The following is a 6,000-nucleotide window of genomic DNA, read 5'->3' as shown; positions in this document are numbered from 1 at the left end:
TGAGTTTTTCTTTGAAGGTATCACACAGGAGGAAGCCTAGCTAGTGCCAACCTGGGTTCAGAGGAAGGGTGAGCAGGACCCCCTAGAGCAGGACCCCCTAGAGAATGGGGATCTGGGAGCAGGGTGTTTGAAATGCAGATACTGGGCTGCACCTGGGAGATTGTGGAAGATTTGTCAGGCAGAAGAGGTGGGGACCTCCACCTGGCAGGTTATCAGGTAGAAGGGGGCAGGGAAGGATGTGAATGCCAGGCTGCCCCTGAAACATTATCGGGATGACTTTGAGATGCAGATGCATACGCTGGATATAGATGTCTTCTCTTTAGGCCTGTCATACACGCATAAGCTCATATCTAACTTCCTACTTAACACCAGCAAGAGGCAAACCCTCTTCCTTCTTGAGTGGTTGGTTCTTGAGATGCTTTATGGCCAGTAAATAATTAAATATATTCAGAGGACAAATTCTGTGCAAGTGCTGATGAAACTGAAACAGGCAGAGTGGACAGTGAGAGAGAGAGACAGAGAGAAAGGTCTTCCTTTGCCGTTGGTTCACCCTCCAATGGCCGCCACGGCTGGCGCACCGCGCTAATCCGAAGGCAGGAGCCAGGTGCCTCTCCTGGTCTCCCATGGGGTGCAGGGCCCAAGCACTTGGGCCATCCTCCACTGCACTCCCTGGCCACAGCAGAGAGCTGGCCTGGAAGAGGGGCAACAGGGACAGAATCCGGCGCCCTGACCAGGACCAGAACCCGGTGTACCGGCGCTGCAGGTGGAGGATTAGCCTATTGAGCCGTGGCACCAGCCGAGAGAAGATAATTTTTATACCTCTTGGATGAAGATTTCCCAATTCCCCTCCTTCTGTCACATCTGGAAAGAAGGCAAAGCTTTCGCTCAACATAGGATTTTGTCTTTTAGTGTCAGCAATGTTTTTGCCCTCATCTGTCAAGTGACCCAAGAGAGGCACCTGCTAAATGTGTGTGCAGGGACTTTGACAATGGGACCGGAAATGTAAGGAGTGGGGGTGAATGTGGAAGGACATAGATGTAACATACATTTTCTCCTGCTTGTCATCCTGGGCAATAATATATATATATATATATATATATATATATATATATATATCGAGTGTCATAATGTTACAGATGAAATGGTGACAAAAGACAACCTCAATTCTTTGTCTTGCATGACGGAAAAGCAAGATTTATTTAAGTCAGAGACCGCCTGTAGGAGTGGCCTGGAGGGGTTGCTCTAAGAGAGGCAAAACCCACTGAACTATGAGGGTCTGAGTCTTTTAAACACTTTTAGGGGAAAGAAAATAAAACAAAACAGAGCCACAGCTAACAATCAGAAGGCCAGGACAAAGCCCATCAAGAGTCCAGTTTTACAATTTTGTCTGTCCTGTCTAGCTTGCTCATGATAAGACAAAAACCATCAGAAGGGTAGAATCACCACTCCCTTGCTACTTTCTCGATAAGACTGGAAGCTCCCAAGGAGTGAGATAGGCACTTTGACCTTGCTAAAGATAATTTTTGGGGAAGGCAAGCATTTTGAAACCTAGTAGAGGGACTTCTCTTTCCTTATTTTCCACTGGGACCAACCTAACTGCCTACTGATCCATCGGACCCTCACTTTAGTCTTGGTGCCCTATAAAGATTCAAAAGAGATGTTAGGAAATCTTCCCCCTGTTTCTGTGTGAGCAGCAGTTAGAATACAAAGGATGGAATAAAATTCCATACATCACTTTCTAACTCCTTGCTGGAATCTGGTGCATGCTCCTGTGATACCATTTACACTTAGAAAAACAACTCTGTTCCATCTTCTGGTTATTCACCCTGACTTTTCTGTATCCATCCCATTCCTTTGATCATAGATTTACTCCTACTTCTGTCCTAAAACTCAATAGGCTAAAGGGTGATGGGCATCCCCCCCCCCCCCCCCCCGATACTACTACACAGTCCAACCTAATGCAACTAACACTTTGCAACCTTAGTCTGCATGCATCCTTCCTTAAAGGCACTTTTGAGCATGCTGGATTCTAACAGTCTGTTTCCAGACCCAAGTCTCTTATAACATATTTTAAGACATATGTATATTTTATTCTCTGATTCCAACAACTGAGACAGGCTAGGGGTTTGTTAAGCTGTTTCTGAACCAAACTTACCTGAATACTAATCCTAAGGAGCATCAGTATTACAGCTCATCTTACAGTGCAACACACCCAGGTTCATGAGCTAGGAGAGGCGCAGGACTTACTTTATTGATTAAATAATCCATGAGAATTTCTTAGGTGGATGTATTTTTAATAGAGAAGATAAAATGCCAAAGCATCACCTCAGTACAATTAAGGAATAACATTCGAAAGCATACAATAAAGTCCCAGAGTGCAATCTTGGATCACAAGCTGAAGATTTCTATAGATAGTGACCTGCGAGACAGCAGTCACATTGTGATGAAGCTCAGCTGTGCATACCCAGTGGCAAGAGCAGGCTGCGAGAAATCACTGCTCTCTGACAGAAGCCAAACCATCACTTGCGGAAACACGAAGAGTTACCAACACACACGAGGCCAAAATTTGGGTTCTCCAGTCACTCACCCAGGGCACGGACCCACAGAACAGGTGAAAAAGCCACTGCGAGAGCGCATGTTGCTAGCCGAGATGCACCGTCAGTCATGCTGCCGTTCATTCAAAACACTGTGCACTTGAAACTGATCCGATGGAAAGTTCTGTCTGCATACCAAGAAAGAGAAGGAAACATTCAACAAATATGGGGCGGGGGAGACAGAATCCCGGATGGTGAGACAAGAGCGAGACTAGAGGGAAAGCACGTGTTTTGCCGCCGGGAGATGTCTGAGTGGTCTGAGGTCTGTACTCCTGGAGGTGTACTGGACGTGAACTTGTCGCGTCTCCAGCGACTCGCCTTCCTGCCCGCCTGGAGAGCGGACTGAGGCCGCGGAGAGCGCAGGCAGGCGCCCAGAGCCCCGGGGCTCTTCAGTTCCTGCCGAGGCGCGGTCTGTGAATAACAATAGACGAGCTTACCAGCATAGGGTGGTGGCAGGGGAATCTGGGTGGTCCCTAAGGAAAACGCCCCCAGGAGTGCTTCTGGAGGGTAGGAGTGGGAGGAGCTGGCGTGTTCGCCCTCCGGGGCAGTAAGGAAAACACCCAGCTAGGGAGGTGGTGCACAAAGGCTTTGCCAGTTGTAGAGTGTGACCTGTGTGGAGGCTGCCCCCGCCCGGCAGAGCGAGGGCTCCTATCGGGGCAAAATGCAAGGCACTTCCTTCGAGCCGGAGTCGAACCAGCGACCTAAGGATGCCCACAGATAGAAATCCACTCTACAGTCCTCCGCTCTACCAGCTGAGCTATCGAAGGGTGCACACCACCAGGCCTGGGTCCTTCCGTTTTCTGGAGTGAAGGAGGCCGAGTCCCTGGAAGGCTAGAGGTGTTACAGGACTAAGCCAGGGACACCCAGCCCGCTTTGGCAGCTGGCCACAGAGCGCCTTCCGGAGCAGCGGTTGCCAAGGGGATTGCGGGACTTGTACCTGCTGCTTTGTTGCCCCTCTGCCCTCGCCTTTCCCCCCTCTCCACAGGCCGTGAATGCACATGGAGCAGGTGACGGGGTGGGGGGGGGGGTGGGGGGGTGGGGGGGGTGGAGAGAGAGGTTGGCAAAATGCAGGAGTGGGTCCGATGGGGGAGGGGTTTCTGAGGGAGGAAAGACGGAAAACTGGAATGGGCACCCTCAGCAAAATCTGCAGAGGGTTAGCCGTGGCTAACAACCTGGCCTTTCCAGTTTCAAGTCCCCTGGCCCTGACACGGCCTGCCCTTCCACCCTCCCATCCTCGAAGCCCTAGGCTCACTTTCAGGATCACACAGGAAGGCTCCATGGCAAGCCACAGAGAAAGCATGGGGCACAGCGGGAGGAGGCCATGCCTGGGGCTTGGGAAAGCATGAAAAATACCTATCGCCGATGCCAGGGCTGGGCAGCCCACTGGCTCCCCTCCACTGCAGTCCCACATGGAATCCCCTGCCAGAGGCAGCAGCCTCCTGCAGCAAGCAAGGTTCTGTGGGCTTTGTGGAAAAGTAAAGCAAACTGATAGTGTGCACCCTGGACACCTTCCTCAATCCCCAGTCTTTTGCAAAGGCACCTGCCTGGTGCCCACTGCCCCGAGTTCACCCACCCACCCACCCACCCAATGAAAGACCAATGGGGAGGCAGGCGAGCCACACACCAGTGACCCAGTTACTGGCCAATGAGTCTGTGGTCACTCCTTGACCGGTAGGCACACCTAGGAATCCCTGTCTCTTGTATGAGGATGAAGATGGGGTCCACTATCCAAGCCCATGGTGACACTGTCACAGGAAGAGTTCACAGGGAGCTTTCGCTGGGCACCAAAGCCCACTCACCAGCCCACTGCTAATCGTCCCACAAAGCACTGAAGGCAGGCTCCAGCTGATCCAAAGCCACCAGGGGCATAGCCGTTCAAGGCTGAAGGTTCCACCTTTGGCCCCTGTTTGTGCTCTGCAGATGGTGTCGTGCATGGCTGCAGAGCTGCACAATCCTCCTGGGCCTGTGGAGACTCCAGGTGTGGATTCATCCCACTGGGTTGGCCGTGGAAGCAGGGGAGGCTGAAGCAGAGGAGACCCAGGGGTGGGTACTGATCAGGTGGGGAGGGATGGGGCAACAGATTGTATTTGCTGGGAAAGGAAGCCTTGTGCACTCCCCACTTTGATAGGCAGAGCAGACAGAAAAGTGCTCTTGGGGTTACAGTGGGCTTGTGGACGGCAGCTTCTGGACACCTAAGGACTTCCAAGTCACATTCCCAACCATCGTGGAGTGTTCTCTGGGATGCGTTCAATCTTCCATCAACTGTCTGGAGATTTCTTTCCAGCACCCAGGAGGAGACCAAGGGACACACTCTGAAGTTCCTGTCTGTGCCCATACCCAAAAACCACTCTAACACCCCCAAGCCCTCCCAGTGGGAGCAAGCCCAGCCCCTTTGCTGTCTGCCTCCCTTCTGGGTCCTCAGCAACTGGGCAAACACTCAGCAAGCAGCTCAGATCCAGCAGGCCAGTGGCCTGTGTGAGGGGTGAATGTGTGTGCCCCTCATCATGACAGCTATGGACCAAGACTCCCTTCTGCTCTCTGCTCTTGCCCCCAGGGCGCCCAGCTCTCCAGGGTCACCAGAGACCCCTCCAAGGCTCTGCTTGGGTGCACTCTCTCCCTCACCAGCAGCAGGGCAACCTGAGCAGGTGGTCTGTGGGCTCTGGACCGAGGGGTAGGCATCCTTCCTCTCCCAGCGGAGTGCAAGCCCTCCTGTAGCAACAGGAAAAGGCGTGAGGGTCAGGAGAGGTGAGGCTGGTGGGATGTGGGGAGAGGGGCACAGCCCAGTCCTCAGCCTGAGGGCAAACTGAATGTGCAATGAGGAAATCCTCAGGGTGGCCACTCACTCCCCAGAGAACATAAAACAGAACAGGGAAGAGCACGTGCTGAGTTCTTACATCTGTACATTGGTAACCAAGGTGAGGACAATGAGAGGAAAGGAGAGAGGGGGAGAAGGAAACCAAGGCAGAGACAGAAATATACAAAGACAGAGGAAGAGAGAGAGAGAGAGAGAGAGAGAGAGAGAGAGAGAAAGTACTAGATAAGGACGAGACCTAGGCAGAGAGCTTGTTTCCCCAGGGACCCCCAATTGCCCATAGCCTCCAGGGCCTGACATCTGAAAGGCGATCACCTCTTTGTCCACCTGGGCTTGAGGGCTGTGTCTAGGAAGCGCCCAGTGATACATCCAGAGCCAGGTTCAGAGTCAGCAGAGCTCGGCTCATGAGAGCTCAGCACTCAGGCTCAAGGAAAGAGGCGCGTAGGAATAAAAGAAAAGGAGCATGGGTGTGGGCAACTGGGTGGACCTTGAAATCAGAAGCCTGGGGTTGTGTTTCTGGCTTGCGCTGAAGGGACAGGCATGTTGCCTGGCCCCTATAGGCAGGAAGGAACATGCCCAGCTAAGGAGGCAGTG

At 52.5% G+C, this 6,000-nt stretch overlaps 1 non-coding gene across 1 annotated transcript; it reads right to left on the bottom strand.

The window, feature by feature from the left end:
• Window positions 1-3,267: 3,267 nt before the first annotated feature.
• On the bottom strand, window positions 3,268-3,361 carry TRNAY-GUA (transfer RNA tyrosine (anticodon GUA)). The gene is made up of 2 exons: window positions 3,325-3,361; window positions 3,268-3,303 (listed from the first exon to the last, which is right to left on the bottom strand). It is a non-coding gene; the product is annotated as a tRNA-Tyr (tRNA).
• Between the last annotated feature and the right edge of the window lie 2,639 nt (window positions 3,362-6,000).

The sequence above is a fragment of the Oryctolagus cuniculus genome, chromosome 12 (assembly GCF_964237555.1).
Source record: "Oryctolagus cuniculus chromosome 12, mOryCun1.1, whole genome shotgun sequence".
Classification (NCBI taxonomy): domain Eukaryota; kingdom Metazoa; phylum Chordata; class Mammalia; order Lagomorpha; family Leporidae; genus Oryctolagus; species Oryctolagus cuniculus.
This window is presented reverse-complemented; position numbering and strand designations above follow the sequence as displayed.